Source organism: Schistocerca nitens, chromosome 8, assembly GCF_023898315.1.
Source record: "Schistocerca nitens isolate TAMUIC-IGC-003100 chromosome 8, iqSchNite1.1, whole genome shotgun sequence".
In the NCBI taxonomy this organism is placed as follows: Eukaryota; Metazoa; Arthropoda; class Insecta; order Orthoptera; family Acrididae; genus Schistocerca; species Schistocerca nitens.
The window spans coordinates 36,499,388-36,522,570 of record NC_064621.1 but is presented as its reverse complement, the minus strand read 5'-3'; the positions used below and the strand labels follow the sequence as shown (position 1 = coordinate 36,522,570).

Sequence of the window (23,183 nt, the reverse complement as noted above, 5' to 3'; positions counted from 1 at the left end):
GATTGTCCTATGCTCTTTGCATTTTTTACTGTTTCTCTATTAGTATCATAACTGTTGCAAGGTAGTCCTCAGGCCATTCCCCTTTCTCATATATCTCATTACAGACGTAGAACTTTTCTTTTCTTGCCTTGTTTCCCAAAATCTTAAACAGTTCTGATGGCATATCATCAATTCCACATGCCTTCCTATTCTTCATCTCCTTCAGTGCCTTTGCTACTTCCACTTCTAAGACTGGGAATCCCTTTCAATCTTCTGGCATATATTGCTCCTCTTTAACTTAATTTCATTTTGTTTTTCATACCCTTTATACAGACATTCAATATAATCTTGCCATCTGTTCAAAGCCTCCTGCGTTTCTTCTGCTAGAGTACCATCTGCTCTTTCTATTTCCATCTTATTCCTCTTTCTCTTATGTTCAAAACCTCTCTCACTAGCCAGTCTATACATCGTTTTATACTTCCCTCTTTCTCCATTTTCTCTATTTTGTCCCATTTCTGTGTTATCCATTTTTCCTTGCTTCTTCAGTTTCCTGTACCTATTTCAGTCCCTACATTTTTCCACATTCTCCGTTCTTCTATCTTTTTTCAACATGTCTTCTGTTACCCATTCTTTCCTGGTACTTTGGGATGCTCTAATCCTAGTACTTCTTAGGCAGAGTCCATGAGTCCTTCCCTCATTTTTATTCATTTGTCATTAACACTTTCATCAACACTACCTCTTTCATATTTTTCCATCAATCTGTTTTTTAAATCTGATTCCTTTCCTACGTTTTTGAATCTTTCTATGTTTATTTTACCTTTTGCTTTACCTCTCTAGACATTTATCAACTTCGTTTGCATTTCTCCCACTACTAGGTTGTGGTCTGAATTTATATCCGCTCCTGGATAAGCTTTGGCATTCTTCAAACAGTTCCTAAACTCTTTTGTGTCAGGATGTAGTCCAACTGATATCTTTCCCTATTCAAATTTGATAGCCATGTGTAACATCTCCTTTTGTGGTGTTCAAATAATGTGTTAGTCCACTACTAATGAATTATCTTTACAGAAACTCATAAGTCACTCACCTCTAATTTCACATTGCTAATTCAAATTTTCCTACTGTATATTCATCTCTTCCTCTACCTACCACTGCATTCCAGTCCATCCTTGATGATGAAGCAGGCATTTCTATTTTCTTTATTGATGAGTTCTTGTGTTTCCTCATAATATTCTTCACAAACATGTGGTTCCTGAAGAGGGGCAGCAGCCTTTTCAGTAGTTGCAGGGGCAACAGTCTGGATGATGGACTGATCCGGCCTTGTAACACTAATCAAAATGGCCTTACTGTGCTGGTACTGCGAACGGCTGAAAGCAAGGGGAAACTACGGCCGTAATTTTTCCCAAGGGCATGAAGCTGTACTGTATGGTTAAATGATGATGGCGTCCTCTTGGGTAAAATATTCCGGATGTAAAATAGTTCCCCATTCGGATCTCCGGGTGGGGACTACACAAGAGGATGTCGTTATCAGAAGAAAGAAAACTGGCGTTCTATGGATCGGAGCGTGCACTGTCAGGTCCCTTAATCGGGCAGGTAGGTTAGAAAATTTGAAAAGGGAAATGGATAGGTTAAAGTTAGATACAGTGGGAATTAGTGAAGTTTGGTGGCAGGAGGAACAAGACTTCTGGTCAGGTGACTACAGGGTTATAAGCACAAAATCAAATAGGGGTAATGCAGGAGTAGGTTTAATAATGAATTGGAAAACAGGAATGCAAATAAGGTACTACAAACAGCATAGTGAATGCATCATTGTGGCCAAGATAGATACGAAGCCCATGACTACTAGAGTAGTAAAAGTTTATTTGCCCACTAGCTCTGCAGATGATGAAGAAATTGAAGAAATGTATGATGAAATAAAAGAAATTATTCAGATAGTGAAGGGTGACAAAAATTTAATAGTCATGGGTGACTGGAATTACAGAGTAGGAAAAGGAACAGAAGGAAACAAAGTAGGTGAATATGGATTGGGGCTAAGAAATGAAAGAGGAAACCACCTGGTAGAATTTTGCGAAGAACATAACTTAATCATAGCTAACACTTGGTTCAAGAATCATGAAAGAAGGTTGTATACATGGAAGAACCCTGGAGATACTAAAAGGTATCAGATAGACTATATAATGGCAAGACAGAAATTTAGGAACCAGGTTTTAAATTGTAAGACTTTCCAGGGGCAGATATGGACTCTGACCACAAACTATTGGTTATGACCTGTAGATTAAAACTGAAGACACTGCAAAAAGGTGGGAATTTAAGGAGATGGGACCTGGATAAACTGAAAGAACCAGAGCTTGTAGAGAGTTTTGGGGAAAGCATAAGGGAAAAATTGACAGGAATGGGGGAAAGAAATACAGTAGAAGAAGAATGGGTAGCTTTGAGGGATGAAGTACTGAAGGCAGCAGAGGATCAAGTAGGTAAAAAGACGAGGGCTAGTAGAAATCCTCAGGTAACAGAAGATATATTGAATTTAATTGATGAAAGGAGAAAATATAAAAATGCAGTAAATGAAGCAGGAAAGAAGGAAAGAACGTCTCGAAAATGAGATCGACAGGAAGTGCAAAATGGCTAAGCAGGGATGGCTAGAGGACAAATTTAAGGATGTAGAGGCTTATCTCACTAGAGGTAAGATAGATACTGCCTACGGGAAATTTAAAGAGACTTGGAGATAAGAGAACCACTTCCATGAACATAAAGAGCTCAGATGGAAACCCAGTTCTAAGCAAAGAAGGGAAAGCAGAAAGGTGGAAGGAGTATATAGAAGGCCTATACAAGGACGATGTACTTGAGGACAATATTATGGAAATGGAAGAGGATGTCGACGAAGATAAAATGGAGATAAGATACTGCGTGAAGAGTTTGACAGAGCACTGAAAGACCTGAGTTGAAACAAGGCCCTCGGAGTAGGCAACATCCCATTGGAACTACTGACGGCCTTGGGAGAGACAGTCCTGACAAAACTCTACCATCTGGTGAGCAAGATGTATGAAACAGGTGAAATACCCTCAGACTTCAAGAAGAATATAATAATTCCAATCCCAAAGAAAGCAGGTGTTGACAGATGTCAAAATTACCAAGCTATCAGTTTAATACGTCACAGCTGCAAAATACTAACACACATTCTTTACAGAAGAACGGAAAAACTAGTAGAAGCCGACCTCGGGGAAGATCACTTTGGATTCCATAGAAATGTTGGAACACGTGAGGCAATACTGACCCTACGGCTCATCTTAGGAGCTAGATTATGGAAGGGCAAACCTATGTTTCTAGCACTTGTGGACTTGGAGAAGGCTTTTGACAATGTTGAATGGAATACTCTCTTTCAAATTCTGAAGGTGGCAGGGGTAAAATACAGGGAGCAAAAGGCTACAATTTGTACAGAATCCAGATACCAGTAATAAGAGTCGATGGACATGAAAGGGAAGGCAGTGGTTGAGAAGGGAGTGAGACAGTGTTGTAGCCTGTCCCCGATGTTATTCAATCTGTATATTGAGCAAGCAGTGAAGGAAACAACAGAAAAATTTGGAGTAGGTATTAAAATTCATGGAGAAGTAAAAACTTTGAGGTTCGCCGATGACATTGTAATTCTGTCAGAGACAGGAAAGGACTTGGAAGAGCAGTTGAACGGAATGGACAGTGTCCCGAAAGGAGGCTATAAGATTAACATCAGCAAAAGCAAAACGAGGATAATGGAATGTAGTCAAATTAAATCGGGTGATGCTGAGGGATTTAGATTAGGAAATCAGACGTTTAAAGCAGTAAAGGAGATTTGCTATTTGGGGAGCAAAATAACTGATGATGGTCAAAGTAGAGAGGATATAAAATGTAGACTGGCAATGGCAAGGAAAGTGTTCCTGAAGAAGAGAAATTTGTTAACATCGAGTATAGATTTGTCAGGAAGTCGCTTCTGAAAGTATTTGTGTGGAGTGTAGCCATGTATGGAAGTGAAACATGGACGATAAATAGTTTGGACAAGAAGAGAATAGAATCTCTTGAAATGTGGTGCTACAGAAGAATGCTGAAGATTAGATGGGTAGATCACATAACTAACGAGGAAGCATTGAATAGAATTGGGGAGAAGAGGAATAAGTGGCACAACTTGACAAAAAGAAGGGACCGGTTAGTAGGTCATGTTCTGAGGCATCAAGGGATCACAAATTTAGCATTGGAGGGCAGCATGGAGGGTAAAATTGGTAGAGGGAGACCAAGAGATGAATACACTAAGCAGATTCAGAAGGATGTAGGTTGAGGTAGGTACTGGGGGATGAAGAGGCTTGTACAGGATAGAGCAGCATGGAGAGCTGCATCAAACCAGTCTCAGGACTGAAATCCACAACAACAACAACAAAAACATTCTTCAACTTTATCTAATGCTGGCTGGTTGAAATATATATCTGTATTAACCCCAAATTTTTTGAGATACCCTTCAGTCATATCATCATCAGACTTCCATCAATATATTGTACCTTCTTTACGTTTTTCACCTTTTGTCCTATCAATATTTCTATTTAGTTTTCATCACTCTTGATTTCCCCTGAGTAAAAGAGCTTATAATCTCCACTTCCAAACTCCCCATTCTTTCCCCATCTCATTTCACACAAATAAAGGGCATCTAATCTGTTGCTTTCATCTCCTGTTTTGCATTCTCTAGCTTTCCTGCTTTTCATATTGGGCACTGCCGTTTTAGTCATAGTCATATGATAAGCACTGCTGCCCCACCACTATGTACAGCTGTCTCCTACTTACTGACGGGATGTTCATTTTTGAACAATTTATGTTCCCGTTTGTGTTTCCCATCCAAGACGTTTTAGCAAATGAGGTGCAGGCTATCAACAGAGTTTCACTTTTTATCCATCAAAGCAATATGGTGAAGGGCCTCTGTTTCTGTAAGGTGTCTTCTGTAGCCCATTCTCCATGCCCATGTTTTTGGCTGTCTTGTTCTATGTCATTTGGAATAGATGTTCAGTGGTGCAACTCCTCTGTTTTTGCGTTTCATAGTTTCAACGTGGGTGCTTATGACCTCAGGTGTTTTAAGTTTCCTAAAACAAAACAAAACAATCATGTCTGTGGCATTCATTAGTAGGAATTGAATGTTCCACATGCGTTGATTGAAATATGTGTGGAATTGTAATTCTTGTTTTCTGATTACAATCTACAAATTCCAAAAACCAGTCAAGTGTTTGACATTTATCACTCTCCTTATCACAGAAAAGGTAATTCAGGGTGAATATTGTTTTCCAGTGTGATTTGAATCAGGAATGGCAGCAACAGTAATTGAGAAATATGTTTTATTTTCTCTCTGTTCCAATATGGCACCAGTGACATGACAACTAGAAATAAGTTCATTGTGAGCATCACATATCAGATAATGCACATGTAAACACTTTCCACGCACTTGTTGGTATCTGACCATGCTTACGTATTGGATTATTGTTTGTATCTTCAATTTTCTGAGCTGAACCTTTGCATGCCAGGCCTCTTCAACCAAGAAATAATATCGCATCAAGTAACATGAGAGCTCCAATGCAAGTTGGCTATTTTACAGATGAACAGAAAACATTACCTCTCCATTACCAAGCACTCTTTCATGTCATTTCATACCTTCACTTTCAAGATTCTTCCATGAAAAGTATTTACAAATGCAGGTATTCCATGCTCTTGAATGAAAAATATATTCTATGTACTTGTTTTTCATTCGTTGGGGATGATTAGAATTTCAAAACTGAATGCCTTTGTAAAGCCTATTAGAGTAGAAACTGAAATGAAATATTGGGGTGTGAATCTAGTTTATCACAAGCTGTAGCTGATAATTTCAGCACTATCCTATGAACTATTTGCTACTAAGATTTTCAGAGGCTCCCTTAAACCTTCTGTGAACCATTGGACTTAAGGGACCTGCCAGAATGTTTGTTTCTGAGTCCCTACATCTGAAGGAATGTCCAATTTCTGTGTGGTACTGTGATGTGTTGTTAAGTTTGCGTACTCTCTGACCACACAGGCTGACAGTTGGTGTTAGAAATGTATATTTCTGCTGTATTTCTACAGAACCGAGCACTGTATGTTTTGTGGAAGGAGCTTCTTATCTTTCCCTTCTTTGTGGGTGGCAAAGTCAGTGAAGGTATTATACTACAATATTTGCTACACTTCTAGTCATGGATGTATATGTTCACTGATGACTTATTATGGAAGAGAATTTATGTCTGTGTCTTGTAAGTAGACTGTTCAGAAAAATTAACATTCTGACCATTTCTTTACATCCAAAACTGTTTCTACATTTCTCATAGCTACCACAGCTAACACTAAGTAACAATGGCTGGACATGTCTGGCATTGCAGTAATAGGTTATAAAAACCAACCTTGCTAATTAACCCATGTGTCTATTAATGAAAACCATGTGAAAATCCTGACTGTAGTTTTAGATTAGCCCTCTCAAATGTATGGATACTGTACTCCAATGTACTATTTTTCTTTCTTCTTATGAGATGGTGTAGTGGAGACAATTGTATTTTTCCATTATTTTGTCTTGGATGTCATGGTAGTTTCTTGGAATTGCATCAGTCTTGACAGTCCTTTATGGAGCAGTCTTTTGAATAATGGGTAGGGGTTATGAAGAATCCAATCACAAGAAATAAGATATCTATGATCTACCTTATGATTCATGAGAGCTCATCACCTCTGAAATGAAGATGTTGGGAGTAAGTAGTATAGTAGTAACAACTGACGCACATAGGATAAAAGTGTTCACACATGAGAAGAGAATGACTGATAAAAAGTATCCAAAGATAATGTACATACAGTAACACTTCTTGCCATCTTGATTTATCTGGGATGCCACTGGATTTGCTCATAAAATTTTTCCAATTATGCCTTTCATATACATCTACATTTACATTTATATTCCACAAGCCACCCAACGGTGTGTGGCAGAGGGCACTTTACATGCCACTGACATTACCTCCCTTTCCTCTTCCACTCGGGTATGTTTCGCGGGATGTATGACTGCCGGAAAGCCTCCGTGCGTCCACGAATCTCTCTAATTTTACATTCATGATCTCCTTGGGAGGTATAAGTAGGGGGAAGCAATATATTAGATACCTCATCCAGAAACACACCCTCTTGAAACATGGACAGCAAGCTACACCGTGATACAGAGCGCCTCACTTGAAGAGTCTGCCACTTGCGTTTTCTAAACATCTTCGTAATGCAATCATGCTTACCAAATAACCCTGTGATGAAATGTACCACTCTTCTTTGATCTTCTCTATCTCCTCTGTCAACCCGACCTGATACGGATCCCACACTGGTGAGCACTAATCAAGTATAGGCCAAACGAGTGTTTTGTAAGCCACCTCCTTTGTTGATGGACTACATTTTCTAAGGACTCTCCCAATGAATCCCTACCTGGCACCCACCTTACCAACAATTAATTTTATATGATCATTCTGCTTCAAATAATTCGGCACGCATACTCAGATATTTTTCAGAAGTATCTGCTACCAGTGTTTGTTCCACTGTAATATAATCGTACAATAAAGGATCCTTCTTTCTATGCATTCGCAATACATTACATTTGTCTATGTTAAGGGTCAGTTGCCACTCCCTGCACCAAGTGCCTATCCACTGCATATCTTGATGTGTTGGCAGAAGAGCCAACACCGTGTTGCTAGAGGAGACCGAAATTCACGCGTTTAATTACACGCAGACTGACGTGTGGTCTGGAACAGGTCAGAGAAATAAGACTAGCAAAACAGGAGGTAACTGGTATAATACTTAACTTTAATCCACAATTGGTGAACATCAGTCTGACTGTACAGGCATCACAAGTTAAATATCTATTGATAATGGCGCCTTGCTAGGTCGTAGCAAATGACGTAGCTGAAGGCTATGCTAACTATCGTCTCGGCAAATGACAGCGTAATTTGTCAGTTATCCATCGCTAGCAAAGTCGGCTGTACAACTGGGGCGAGTGCCAGGACGTCTCTCTAGACCTGCCGTGTGGTGGCGCTCAGTCTGCAATCACTGACAGTGGCAACACGCGGGTCCAGCGTATACTAGCAGACCGCGACCGATTTAAAGGCTACCACCTAGCAAGTGTGGTGTCTGGCGGTGACACCACATATCTTCCTGCATTTTCTGCAATATTCTAATATTGCAACTTCTCTGTATACTACAGCATCATCCGCGAAAAGCTGCATGGACCTTCAGACAAAAGAAATTGTCTCACAACACTCCCCTGTGGCACGCCAGAGGTTTCTTTAACATCTGTAGACGTCTCTCCATTCAGAACAACATGCTGTGTTCTGTTTGCTAAAAACTTTTCGGTCCAGCCATGCAGCTGGTCTGAGATTCCATAGGCTCTTACTTTATCAGGCGACAGTGTGGAAGTGTATCGAACAACTTCCGGAAGTCAAGGAAAATGGCATCTACCTGGGAGCCTGTATCTAATATTTTCTGGGTCTCGTGAACAAATAAAGCGAGTTGGGTCTCACATGATCGCTGCTTCTGGAACTGTATTTAAAAAAATTGATTACTGAAATTATTATGCATTCAAGATTTCCAGTATATGAGTTACTAGTCTTTTTATCTTAATTACTGCTCATTTAAATACCTTTATATCTGTCTCGAAATAATTAAACTTCATTACTGTATCAATATTAAAGTTATCTTTCAATTTCCATAGACCTTCGTTATTCATTTACTGGTTCATTAACAAAACAGTTCTTTAAACACCATTCTAACATAGCTAAGTCTCAAAGTAATTATTATTAACACAAAATTCAATTTTTCATTTCGGGACACTCGGATTGCACAACATTTGGAAAGGACCCTGTCTAGGTTAGTTGTGAGGATAATTAAATGATGGGAAAGTTCTGGTAAAATTTAGGTTATTATTGAACCGTTCACTCTCTGGTCCATACGAATACAGTACTAAAAGTTTCAACCTGCTTGTATCGATGTGGCAGTTGGCGGACAGCGAAATGGCCAGGCATGGAGCACACATACAACCACAGCTATGGCTCTTGACGTATCGGCACTTTAATTCTTTATAGCGTCGCAATACTTTTCCATTTAGGACCTATGGAATTTGACCATGCTGTGTGAGCATTGGAATGGCATACCCGAGGCTCAGTGATACTAGATCTTCCAGGAGAGCCTCCTCACTCCAGGAGGAGTTGCTCAAACTGGTGCTAAACTCCAACTAAGCCTGTTGTGGCGTGCAGTGCCCGTGTGCATTTACCCGCGCTCGCCTGCCATCCACCTTTTACCGCTCCCTTACAGACAGGGTATTCACCCAAGGTTTTGCATTCTACATATCCTAACACATTGCCTACATATGGACCAGATGCACAGTTACAATTTTAAACATCTTACAACAGTCTCAACATTTGTAACATTTCAATTCTATTACAATATTGCTTGACATTTGAAATAAACATTAATATTCACATTGAAACTTATTTACAGTTTTCTTAACATAATGACATGAAACAAAAACAGAAATGAAATCAGAACATCAATTACACAAGTTTGTCGAAAAATCAGAAGAAAAATAATTTATATGTACAATAGTACAGCGTCATTGTTGTGACAAACTATCGACTTCTACTTCACTACAGGATAAACTACTACTAACAGTGACAAACATGCCACCATTGGTTGCATGCAATCTATCCTTTCTAAACACCGTCTGTGCCTTTGTAAAAATTTTGGCAAAATTCATCTCTGGCTTCAGCTAGCTTTCCGTACCTATAACGATTTCAGCTTCGGTGCTTTCTATCAATGCTTGAAGTACTGGTACTTCACCAATGCAACTTCAACAGTTTACAATTACAATACCGATTTCTGCTTGGTCCCCGCATGTCGTGACTTTGCCCCCCACCGTTTGAGGCTGTTGCCCTTTCTATACTTGCCCTTTCTATACTTGCCCGAGGCCATGTAACCTAAAAAACCGCCCAATCCACACCAAACAACCCCTGCTAACCATGTAGCCACGTGCTGTATGTAGTGGACTCCTGACCTATCCAGCAGAACCTGAAACCCCACCACCCTATGGGGCAAGTCGAGGAATCTGCAGCCCACACGGCGGTCGCAGAACTGTCTCGGCCTCTGATTCAGACCGTCCACTTGGCTCTGTACCAAAGGTACGCAGTCAGTCCTGTCGACGATGCTGCAGATGGTGAGCTCTGCTTTCACCTTGCTAGCGAGACTGGCAGTCTTCACCAAATCAGATAGCCACCGGAAGTCAGAGAGGATTTCCTCCAATCCATAGCGACACACATTATTGGTGCCGACATGAGCGACCACCTGAAGATGGCTGCACCCTGTACCCTTCATGGTACCTGGTAGGACCCTTTCCACATCTGGAATGACTCCTCCTGGTATGCACAGGGAGTGCACATTGGTCTTCTTCCCCTCTCTTGCTGCCATATCCCTAAGGGGCCCAATTATGCACCTGATGTTGGAGCACCCAACTACCAGTAAGCCCAACCTATGTGACCGCCCAGATCTTGCAGACTGAGGGGCAACCTCTGGAACAGGACAAGCAGCTATGTTCAGCTGAAGATCAGTATCAGCTGGAGACAGAGCCTGAAACCAGTTCGCCAGACAAACTGGAGAGGCCTTCCGTTCAGCCCTCCGGAATGTCTTTCACCCCTCTGCCACACCTCGAGACGACCTCCCACTCTACTATGGGTGAGGGGTCAACCTCAATGTGGGCAGTATCCCAGGCAGCTACAGCCATAGTCGCTGGCCGCGGTGGTCTCGCGGTTCTAGGCGCTCAGTCCGGAACCGCGCGACTACTACGGTTCTACGGTCGCAGGTTCGAATCCTGCCTCGGGCATGGATGTGTGTGATGCCCTTAGGTTAGTTAGGTTTAAGTAGTTCTAAGTTCTATGGGACTGATGACCACAGATGTTAAGTCCCATAGTGCTCAGAGCCATTTTGAGCTACAGCAATAGTCAAATTGGGGGATGCATTGGACGAGCTGGCCGTCCCAGACAAATTCCCATCTGGACCCCTACAGTGATGCCCATTGGCAACAGCTTAAAGCTGTGAGACCAAAGCCAACACTGCCTGAAGCTGGGAGCGAAGGGATGGCAAATCAGCCCGCATCCGAACACAGCAGTTACAGTCCCTATTCATGCTAAGAACATCTGAACTAATCTACAGAGAGCACAAACAATTCGACACAAAATTTAAACGGTTATCAAAATACAAGATTGCCTAGTGAATGCAGTAATGCTGCTACTTGAGCACTGCTGACACACTGCCTTGTGGCAGAAGGAGACTTCCCAATTTTACACTATTCAGGTACAAAAACGTGATGCTACAACTCTCAAATACTATAATACACCTGAAATTTATGAATTAAACAATGCAAGTACCAAAAAACACACAAAGAAATTAAGAATTGAACTATGTAACAAATTAGTGAGCTAAGAGTATAAGAGTGGCTGCTGGCAGCTGCTTATCCAACGGCAGCAGCCTTTCACTACAGTCTGTTACCAGACCAATGTATTTGTCATCCTGCCTCATCTTCCTATAAGGAGTCCAACAGGGAACTCCTTTGCCCAACCTGTCACCTACACTCATGGTCCTATGTACCACCAATTGTGGATGATCCATGCACAAGAACAGAAATGTGCTCAGGTAGCCATGAACATCAGAACTTTATTGTAATATGGAAGGTAAATCAGTAAACACTTCCGGGCTAAGTTGCCACGGTCGATCTGTAGAACTTCTTCCCCCCGACGTTTCGTTCTCAACTACAGAGAACATCTTCCGAGGTGAGTCGACTCACCTCGGAAGATGTTCCCCGTAGTTGAGAACGAAACGTCACGGAGAAGAAGTTCAACAGATCGACCACAGCAACTTAGCCCGGAAGTGTTTACTGGTGAAGACGCCGGCCGTGAAAGCCTACATGGAATGATGGAAGGTAAATGATAATAGTCAGCAAGTGAAATTGCTTCCTAATGAAAGCAATATATGAATACTCCAGACAGGCTGTAAGGTTGTCACTAATGAGAATCATTCTTGAAGGTGCAAGTTGAGCACTGCAATGTGCACTGGTTGTGTCCTATATTCCAATGTTGTGTGCTGTACTCAGAGGAAATGTTGTGACTATAACAGCAGCAAAAACTTTGAAAACTGTTATCCCCATGGAGGAGATGGCAGTGCCATCAAGGAGGTACAGACCTGGAAGAAAAATACAGCAATCAGGCCAGGACATCTTGAAGGAGGGATTATGTGGTGGAATGACACTGGCAGAAAGATACCAGAATAAAGGGATCAAGTGGCACAAGACAGACACAAGATAAAACAGGTGAGAATGAGGCAAAGAATCACAGAACATGAGAAAACAAAAGTGTATAGTCACCTGCAACCCAAAGGAAACAAAAGCAATGTTTTTAAAACATGGAGCAGAACCATGTAAACTTGGTGTGGAAGCACATGAACACAGATAAGTAGGTTACCTGATGGAATACAAGACACTGATAATAGATTTTCAGAGATGGAAAAGTAAAGAAAAATGCACAAGAAGAGATGTTGCTGAGTAGCGGAGAAGAATAGAACTTCATTGCAACACACATTGTACATGGTGAAGTGCAGCAAATGAAACAGCTTTCTAGTGAAGGCAAGGTAGACATTATCCTGATACACTAAAAGATTGGCACTAATATGAGATCTATTGCTGAAGCTTACAGTCCCACACTCTGTCATCTAACAACTGACAATCACTGCTGTAGGCACCATCATTATAGGTTGGACTTGAAATACCAATATTGTGTTAAGCACTCCTAGGAATATAGTCAAGACACTCCAAAGTAGATAATTGGTGTCATGTCTGGAACTTGGATTGGGTGGTGCTCCACTCTGCAGTGACCTATAAAGACTGACCATTGGAGGAATGCTTGAAAGTTGTCCAGTGTCACATGGCTCATGGATGGGAACTATGCCGTGGCTGTCACAGGCAAGATGATATGCACTGAGTTTGGGTTTCAGGCTTCTTAACATGGCAGCAACAGACAGCCCTCTGTTGTGTGGTGTAAGGATGGATTTTAAGGCAGCAGCCAGATGCCACATCACCCACTTGCACCTTAATCCAATTGTGTCTCCTATTCCGTCATGTTGCCATAACCATCTGCTTTTCTTCCTGCCCCACATCTACAAACAATCCAGCTGAGATATACCCCACCCATTTGCCACTCATTCTCCTGGCTGCATGTACTTATCTATAAGTAAAGAAAGGAGAGTTACATTGTATGTGTTTGGTGTGGCAATTTTACTGAGTGAACAGCAAAAATGTTGTAAGCGATAAACATTTTCCCTATAACTTTGTGTCAGGTATTCCTGAGAAAAATTCATGATAGTTTGAAATTATGGGTGAAGCCTTTTGGTACTTGCTATGTGCTCTCTTTGCAAGAGACTGGATTAATATAGTGGGGGTATATGCCTGCAGTGAGTGAGGCTGCATATACAGTCCTCCTCGCAGTTTGTAACTTTAGAACATGCCACAGTGAGTTAACACTGTAACATAAGGTTGTATGTTTTAATAGGCAGATGACTACAGGATTTAAAATTTTAAAATTTGTTCAGTAATGTTTTGAAATGTTGACGGTAAATGTTTGTTTGCCACTGAAGGTCTTCAGATAGCCAGCCTCCAACTGGAGTAAAGTTCTGGCTTTCTGGAAGTTTGTTAGTAATGTTGATTCTTGTGCATAATTGAGTAATTATATGCTCATTATTCACTTATCAGTAGGGATTTGAAAATACTGAAATAATTTATTACATTCTCTTTCATTTCATGTTGAAACAATCTTATTTTATTTGGTTGTTTTACTTTTGCAGATAAAATGTTCGTTACATAACTCAAAATTTCTTTTTCTGTCAATCAGGACCTTTTCAAGAGGAGCTGGCCCCAATACTGGAGGAGAGTGGAAGTTCAAACAGCACCCCTGAGCCTGGCAGAGCACATGTGAGTTTCACCAGGAGAAAGAAAGTTAGATTTTGTAGCATATAATTCACCTCAATTCCTTCCTGGCCTCTTTCCAGGGTGCTCACAAATTTCATCAGCCCAGGGGTTTCAGCCATTACAATACTTCCTCATTTTGTGTGCTGCCCTGCACACTTCCAACTTACTTAATGAAGTAAACTCCTTCCTACACATCCTATTTACCACGATGTCTTTACCATTATGTCCTGCACTCCAGTTGGTTTCCTGGCCCCACAACCTTTGCAACTCCTTCTGCACTGGTAACTGAAATGTTACCTAATGCCTTAATTCTCTATGAACAATCCAAAATGTTTCTCAAAGAATACCCACAAACTGACTCTTCATTTAGGAGATAGGCTTCCCATTGGAGACTAATGTGTTGGCAAGCCAATTGATACCCATATAGTGAGGAAATTTGCTATACGTTTTTTTTTTCTTTCAAATTTACTAATCCATTTACCTCTTTAGGCAGTATATCAGCTTAACCTACCATCCTTCCTCTTTATGGATGTGTATAGGCCTATGGTTAGCACAAATAAATGACACAGGGATTTGTAGATATTAGTCTAAAGATACCAAATTTTCAGTATTTCATTTTTCTGAGAGGTGGACAAAATTTTCATAATTCATAGGAAATAATAGGCTATTGATTTAAAATCATTTGTCAGCAGGAAATACTAAGTAATTCAGTTATATGTAAAGTGTTTTGTTGTGAAGTACTTCTCTCATTTTTATGAAGTAGAGAGAACTTCACTCAGATATAAAACCTTTCCACACACACTATAATACAAATGCATCTTTTACATGGGCTATAGTAGTATCTGGTCTCTTTAGTCACTACCTTTCCTGCAGCTTTCCCTTGTTCCCAACAGACATTGCATCTTCTATCAGGGTTTGTTTTCTTTTCTGTTGGTGGCAGTATCTAATGAAAATGTCATGTTGTGAGCTTATTTGCCATTGCAACTCCAGATGCTGAATGTGTGTCTCTTAGTTTCCCCCCTCTTTATTGGACCAATTGCTTTGCTAATTTACAGACAAAATCTGCAAATTTTTGATGTTTCGATATTGTGAATAATGTTGGCATCCACTACTGCCCTCTGTAAAATGGTGGAAAAAGATTTTCTTCCACATTTTTGTCTTTCACTCGAAGGGATAGTAACTCATCAGCTGGTCTTCTGTCAACATGTTTTTCAGACAAGTTGTAGTCTAGTACAATGTCTGGCTTTAATACCGTAACATATCCTCTCTTGGATATTACACTGACATGCAAAGCAGTCATTTTATGCTGTGTTGACAATATCTGTACATCACATCTTTCTTCCAGTTCAAGCAGAAAAGGTGTCCTATGCAACAAAATGTCATTTCTCCTTTCTTTAGTTTTTGATTTATTTCATATCTAGGCAAGCCCATCCTGTTCATCACGACAGTTCTGTCTCCCAATGTATTTCTTTCCCATAGTTCATGAACTGCTTGACTTTTATAAAATCTGTCCATGTATACCACATGTCCTTTTCCCAAGTAAGAGGAACATAGCCTCTGCAGCAGGGATTTGATAGAATCATCAACATTTCCTTTTCCTCCATTTAAACTTCAACATTGCACATGTAACCTGTTTGAGCATCACTTAAAAGATACAGATTTATCCCCTATTTTTCTGGTTTGTCTTTCATATAAATATGACACCCAATTCTTCCTCAAAAAGGACATACTGCTTCATCCACAGTCAGATTTTGAGATGGTAAGAATTTTATGCATCTTTCTGTGAAAAAGTCCCAAACAGATCTTATTTTATGCAGAGGGTCATCTCCTGGTACTTGAGATATCCATAGTGCATTATTATTCACATGCAGCTTCCTGAATATAGCAAAAATTCTGTCTTGTGACATTGGCTGAGAAGCAAATGATGCAGCAGCACAGGGTCTTCAGACAAATAATCCCTACATTTAGGTTTCTTAAAATGATTGCAAAAAATTGATGTACTTCATGTATCCCCTCTACTGTCCATTTCTTCCATAAAGATTTTAGTTTGATTCTGTTCTGACAGTGAAGTTCAGAAACAGTATCAGTAGCATAAATATTTGTCTCTGACTTTACTTTTACAAACATTCTTTGATCAAATAATTGCAACAAACAGAATCCGTCACTTTTTCAACTGGAGGTAATTCAGGGAGGGCATCAAAATCACACCATTTATTGTCAAGGGCAGGCGGTTGTACCAAATGACAAACATGATTAATAGACACTTCTCAATTAGCTTCTTTATACTCACTACCATTGTTCCTATAAGCAGCACAGGTTTCATTCTACAGCTCACGTCAATCATTGTCTGCTTCCGAAAAATTGCCTATGTATTGCCGTTACACATCCAAGTACCATTCTAAAATGATAGAAGAGCCACTTCTGTTGTTACAATTGTGCCAGATGAACTTCCTAATATCTTCTTAAAATACTTCACTGGTTTTTAAATCAATGTCACACACACTTCATAGACAGGTCTTATTGTCTCTGGGTATCAAGAGTTTCACACACATGTTGCTTAGTAATTCAATAAAACTGCCTTCATGGTTTTAAGCTCATGTATCACAGCTTGTGCAGTGTAATGTAAAAGTAACTTTGTGGCTATGTAATATTCAGATAGGTCTCTGGTACATGAAACAGAATCAAATGATGATTCTTTTGACAATCCGCCAGTTCTTGTACTGATTTCTTTATGCTGACAGGTGTCCCTCCAGCAATGACTCTATGATCAACACAACTACTGTCTGTCATACAAATTTCACTCTATAGTGTCTGCCACAATGAGTGCAACTCTTAAGGTGAGGCTTCATTCCACATTAAGTTCCATTGCCATAGTCATTGCAAAATATCTTGTATGTGGTTACAAAGGGCCTAATTAATCTAAATGAATAAACATGTGATGAAGTGACAGACAATACAGTGCATTTTGTGAAGCTATAGACAGCAGGGGCTGGTTTGACGCTGTTCACAAGATGCTGGATACTAGAGAAGCCTAAAGTTTTAACATCATCATTGTTATCAAGCAGTAGAGGTAATTGTGTTCCTTGCACCACTGAGGGGATATTTTCAAGTAGTCACATTGTTGCTGCACCATTTCCATAGTGAGGATCCACCTTTGATTAATATCCTTGTGAGATCTTGCTGGAGCTTGACTGCCGCCCCTACAGTATCACAACGAAAGATCGTCCACAGAGAAACAATTAGTGATAATGTTTGCTGCTTCACTGTGGTCACTCTCTTTGTGAGCTGCTTGTAACAGACACCATTCTGCAAGAAATGTTGCACAAGCCATTTAATATGTGACTGTCTTCAATTGGTATTGCTGATGTGTTGCACATATCACTCTTCCACAATATTTGTTGGTAAGCATGATCTTCACCTGCTACCAGAACTTGTCAACATTTCTTCTCTATATCTGCTGTGAAGGCAATGCAGTGCATGCAGGAACACAATATTATGGATTAGAAGTCCTGTTGAATGATTGGTCCTGTCATTAGCAAACTGTTCAGTTACTAATCCATGTTCAATATGGTAGAAAAATCATACACACCCTCATTCAGTAGTCGATCTACCTTTCTCAGAGATAGTACTATGTACCATGTAATACGAAATGGCATCTGTAATGACTAATGGTTGCTAAGTCTTTGTACACCCTCATAAACTCTGCATAGCTTTCTTTAAACTGTGGTTGTCTCACTAGTTTCTATTCAGTCTGAGAGAAGCATTTTGCTGCAGTGTGAAAAGAATTGAGTACTGACTCATCTCTTCCCAAAACAGAAGACAAACAATGAACCTGCCTGTGGAATCTATATTTGTGTGTTTTTGCATTGCTGCTCTTCTCATCATTACAACATGATTTAGTTCTTCTGTCTCCAAGAATCTGTTCAAGGAAGTTTGAGCATCAGTGTAAGTTTTTGCAAAGCATAACATGACTGAATACCCTGATGAAATGTGCTCTACCATTTGATACTGCCCTGACATATTCTGAAGCACAGGATGATCACTTCCTATGGAGACAATCCTTGCCTTCTAATAGCAACTTAGATTTGTCTCCAAGGACCTAAGTGCTTGGCATTGGAGGGAGACTGCTGTTTGTTCCCAGGTGTGCTGTGCCATGGTGGTACTGTAGTCTTGTGATTTGCAACGATTCACATTTATTTTTGAGGAAAGCACTCTCTCTTCAGATGACAGGGAGCTATTGGGATCAAACTAGCTTCAGATTTTGTTCTTACAGACTGGTCAACTATTTCTTTCAGGGGCTGTAACATAATCATGTCTTGCGTGGATGCATCTAGTTGTTATGCCACCAGTGCATGCACAGTTGCTTGGAGCCTTGTTAAGCAGTGCATGAAGTTCACTTGCACATGCCCTTGTCATTGATGGGAGTGCTAAGTTTCCTCCCATGTGTTGATGCAAGAAATTGAGGTTTATTGTATCTGTTGCAAACCATATTAAAGGCCACATTAAAATAATTGCTAGTCACTAAAAGATGAGCAGTTATGTTGGGAGCTGCATGTGATACTTATGTAAGCGAGTGATAATACTTAGCAATATCCTGTAACTCCACATTATTTACCACAAGACACAAAAATGTTGTACAAATGGCTGAACTGCATTACATCATCATAAAATTGTGGCAATTAAGTGATGGGCAACTTGATGGTACTTCTGAAGTACTCCAGTCAGATCCACCATCGAATGAAACCTTGTCACATGCATTGGTATGATTGATCTTCATTGCTATGTTTTTCTCCAAAACATCAAAGATCACATTTTCAAAGACTTCACTGTTGTCAGCAATATATCCTGTGTTTGTGTTACCCCATGATCCCAAAATTTTTCATCCACCTACCTCTTTGTTTGCTCCCAATCCAGCACTACACAACTTTCTATTCCACCAGTGCACCCACAGTCTCCCCCCCCCCCCCCCCCCCCCCCCTCAACAGCCCTACCCTGTCCCCAGCACATCTCTGTATGCTCTCACAACCAGCACTTCAGTCACCCACCTCTACCCCAGCTCAGCCTCCTCTGTACCTTTACCACCGAGACTGCTTCTCCTATCCTGCACAGCTGCTTGCAGTATGATCTCGGGGCTGAGTAAAGTAAGTTGTGTGTGTGTGTGTGTGTGTGTGTGTGTGTGTGTGTGTGTGTGTGTGTGTGTGTGTGTGTGTGTGTGTGCGCGTGCTCCAGAAGGAGGCCATTTTGCTGAAAGTTCACATGTTTATCAGTCTGTGTGGTGACTGTCTGATTCATCTCTACTCTCTAGTGAGTAGCAATCTACTGTTTTCATAATATCATCATTATTCCATCCTGGATTTTCCATTGTTCAAATATTTGCTTACGAATATACCGACATGTCTTGCTGATAACAGAAATTGTTGATCTATGTTGGTAATGTTGGTAGTGATACTGTAGTAGATAGAGATACTGTGAAATGTTGTTTGGTAGCATGTGCAATAAAATGTGTAATTTCATCATTCTCAAAATTTTCAGCCAGAGTCTGGTTTTATCAACTGAAATGAATTGCCTCCTGTTTCACTTCAATTCCTTTTCCCAAATTTTTATCCAGCTCTTATCTTCCATTTGCCTTTGTTTGGTCTTTCCTTATTTTAGCCTTGTTTGTGGATTATGCATCTGATTTTTTCAGTATCTTCAGTTGCAGTTTTTTGTGTAAAACATAAATCGGAGAAAAACTGTTGGCGTATTACTGAATGGTGTCTCCTCTTTTTGGGACATAAAATGTGTATTTATAGTTGCTGGAAATCAATGTTTCACATAATTTGTGGCCCCCAGGGGCTCAGCATTCATCTGCTGAGTACGGGCTTGGCGACCCCGGGGTCCTGAGCTGGGGACTGGTCAGCGCTGTCAGTCTCCTGTCACTGTAACCCCCGGACATGCTTCAGCGACCACCGTATGGTGCGGCGGTGGAATGTTGTGTGTTGCGGGGAATGGTAATCCTGGCTTGTCCAACTGGATTGCGAGGAAGGCCAACCTCTATAAAAAACCCTCAATCTTATGGTGTGCTCCGCACCTATAAGATGCATGGCTGTTGGGCTGGAACAGTAGCAAGCGGGTAACGTCTGGGGCACCTGCCGCACCCCAGTTGTATAAGGCTTACTCAGGCACACGGGGCTCTGTCTGAGCGGACCTTTAGTTCCCTAGCTGCTTGTGGGACCGCAATGGACCCCCTCGACCTCTACATTTTCCCCTACCAGTGGATTGGGTGGGCCAGTGGTAGGAAAACACACCCCATCAAAAAAGCGACTTCGTGCTAAGAGTCCTCCAGCGCCCGGTGTTGCTAGAGATTCATCAGACTGTCGTAACAGAGCACATGCTGATAATCAGAATGTGTTTTTGATTATTAAACAGAAGGAGGGTAGCTTTGAGAGGGTTTCTCCCTTTTACATCCACAAGGGTCTTGAGGGAATTGCAGGAACACTGAAATCTGTGAAGCGACTGTGCAGTGGGACTCTGTTAGTTGAGACTTCTAGTTTCTGTCAAGTCACTTCTCTTCGGAAAGCAACCGGTCTCGAAGAGTATGCTATCGAGACCGAGCTCCACTCCACTTTGAATTATAGTAAGGGTGTTGTGACATGCAGGGACTTTGTGGATATTCCCACAGATGGGTTAAAATCTGAGTGGCCTGACGACGGTGTTGTTGACGTGCAGCATATTATGAAAAGAGTCAATGGGGACCTCGTCAAATCCGACTTGTTTATTCTCACGTTCAGTTGCCCGAGACTCCCAGAGCATGTTAAAGCGGGGTTCTTACATTTGCCAGTATGACCATATTTCCCCAACCCAATGCACTGTTTAAGTGTCAGTGCTTTGGGCATACTACATTGGGGTGCAATGGGATAGCCACTTGTGGTAAATGTGGTCAGCCTGCCCATGAAGGAGCCAATTGTTCATCGCCTGTGAAGTGCTTGAATTGCTCTGGGAGTCACCCTGTCTGGAGCTGGGTCTGCCCCATCTATCTTGAAGAACAGAAGATAAAGGAGATTAAAACATCTAAGCGCATCCCCTATGGTGAGGCCAAGAAGCTCTTTAAGGCCATGCAACCTCCTGTGTTTACAACATCTTTCGCTTCCGCTCTGAAAAAACCGGTGCAAATGGCCACTGTTGCTATGCAAATGGAGGTTGCTAGTGTTAGCACTAATATGTGCATTTGCCAGTGCACTTGTGCTGCTGCGGTTGTTTTGAAACCTGTGGCTCTCCCCGCAACGTCGGAGAAGGCCGTGGTTGCTGACATTGGGGTACTTCCTGCCTCTCCCCATGTGGCACCCTCTGCCCAGGCGAGTACAACTCCAACTGTTTACAAGGCTCTGCATTCTAAGCCCCCCAAGACAAAGATGCCGAAGGTGAAGGTTTTGTCACCCGAGGAGACTAGTCAGGGTAGGTCCGATGACAAGGCCATCATACTGACTGACATCTCCCGTGGTGGGTCGTCATCGGAGCTGATGGACATTGATGTCGACCGGGGGTGATCTTCTTGCCCCAGGGATAAATCTCTGGCCAGTACGGGCTCTCCTCCAAAGCACAGAGGCAGGGTGAAAGTTCAGCGATCCTGATCACTGGCGCCCATATTACAGTGGAACCTGAATGGGTTCAGGACACATGTGGCCGAATTACAACTCCTTGTACAAGAGTGCCCTTTGTGCTTATGTCTCCAAGAGACACATTTTCGGGCCACTGCTGCTCCTTTTTTATGGGGCTATACCGTATATCGAAAAGATGCTCTGACGGAACAAAGGGCAAAGGGTGCTGGTGTGGTTTTGGTCCGTGACATGCACCACTCATCTGAGCTCCCTCTCGTTACAGGCTTGCAAACAGTTGCAGTTGACCTTCTTGTGGGTCAGAGGCTCACAGTCTGTTCAGTTTATTTACCGCCTCAGGATGCATAGACTCTGAGGCTCTTACAGACCTTATTAGCCAACTCCCCCGCCCATTTCTTCTTCTTCTTTTGGGGGACTCCAATGCTCATAATGTCTTATGGGGATCTTCAACTACTTGCCCCAGGGGTCGCATTCTGGAAAGCCTCATGATGTCTGAAGAAATGTGCATCCTCAACTCTGGTGCTCCTACTCTTTTCTGTACTGCTTCCAGATCGTCATCAGCTATTGACCTTTCCTTTTTCTCTCCAGCACTCGTGGATTCTGCTCTGTGAGAGGTTGCTGCTGACCTCCATTCTAGTGACCACTTCCCTCTTTGGATTCACCTCCTGGATGAGGCTGTGGCATTATCACTGCCGCCCCAGTGGCACCTCTGCAGAGCTGACGGGACACTTTTCAGCCAACTGGCTGTCTTGGAACACCGTGCCAGTGTCCACGAATGGGTAGATCATGTTACAGCTGTGATCTCCCATGCTGCTGAATTGTCAATCCCACGCTCATCCGATCATCCCAAGAGGTGTCCTGTCCCTTGGTGGACCACTGAGTGCCGCTCAGCCATCCGAGCCTGCCGTGCCACTCTGCCGTCCCTCAGCTGACAATCTTGCGGCCATTCGGGTGGCAAGGGCCCAAGCGCGGCGAGTGATTAAAGAGAGCAAACGATGGTCATGGCAATCGTTCTTGAACTCCATCTCCCGCTCCACTAGTTCTACGAAAGTATGGGAATCCATCAGGAGGATTTCCGGGAAACTCGGCCAGCTACCTGTCACGGCATTGCTGCATCAAGGATGTCTCCTCACGGCGCCAAGAGACATTGCCCAGACACTGGCCATGCGTTTTGCGGAATCTATTAACTGTGATCCAGATTTCTGCCGCTACTGCACTGCCATCAAGCGGGTTCACTTGGACTTGGCTCATGATACTGCGTCTGGTCATGATCAAATCCGGTACAGCATGCTGCAGCACTTGTTGCTGCCATCCAAGGAAGTTCTCCTGAATTGTTTTAATATGATATGGTTATCCGGCACGTACCCTGACTCGTGGAGGGAGGCGATTTTGATTCCCCTCCTCAAACCGGGGAAGGACCGAATGCATCCCAGTAATTATCGAAGTATTGCTTTGACGAGCTGTGTCGGGAAGACGTTGGAACACATGGTCAATCGTCACCTGGTTTGGCTGCTAGAGACCAGGCAGCTCCTTAGCCCCTCTCAGTGTGGCTTTCGGAGATGTTGTTCCACTATAGACAACTTGAC

General features: G+C 41.9%; 1 protein-coding gene across 1 annotated transcript in view; it reads right to left on the bottom strand.

Moving 5' to 3' along the window:
• The window catches only part of LOC126199124 (uncharacterized protein DDB_G0286379-like), an 83,157-nt gene that overhangs the window by 51,599 nt on the left and 8,375 nt on the right, over positions 1-23,183 (bottom strand). The gene's annotated exons all lie outside the window — the stretch shown is intronic.